Source organism: Sinocyclocheilus anshuiensis, unplaced genomic scaffold, assembly GCF_001515605.1.
Source record: "Sinocyclocheilus anshuiensis isolate Anshui unplaced genomic scaffold, SAMN03320099.WGS_v1.1 scaffold718, whole genome shotgun sequence".
Classification (NCBI taxonomy): Eukaryota; Metazoa; Chordata; class Actinopteri; order Cypriniformes; family Cyprinidae; genus Sinocyclocheilus; species Sinocyclocheilus anshuiensis.
In genome coordinates, this window is record NW_015546102.1 from 2,550,985 (window position 1) to 2,551,466 (window position 482).

A 482-nucleotide genomic window follows, 5' to 3' on the forward strand; every position below is an offset into this window, starting at 1 on the left:
CAAGGAGGGAGTTTTAAGAGAGGACGTCTCACCCATAGAAAGATAGCTAGCCAGTCGTCTTTTTTACAGGGGCATCCTCTCATAGTCGCTTTCGCGCATGTTGGCATAACTCGTATGCTGGAATCGATGGATGCGTGAGGAAAAAAACGGCCTCTTCGGCCTCTTCCCAATCTTTATATGAAAAGCAGGAAGAAAGGAAGGCTCACCTGAGCTGGAGGGTTTATGGCCAGAAAAAGAACGTTCATCGAGATATTTTGCGACGTCACTTTTTTCACCCGCTTCACGGCAAGTAAAGCCTCACCGTGGCGCAATCCATAATTTCCAAAAGCTCATCATACGCAGGGCAGGAGGATTGGGAAGGCTCAGCCTCAGCTTCTTTGCCCTCCTCAGACATTTCCTGCTTTTGCTGGGCTGAACCCAGCAGAGCACTGGCCCCTGGATCAGACAATGTTAATGAAATAACATCATCCTCCAGCGGCTCA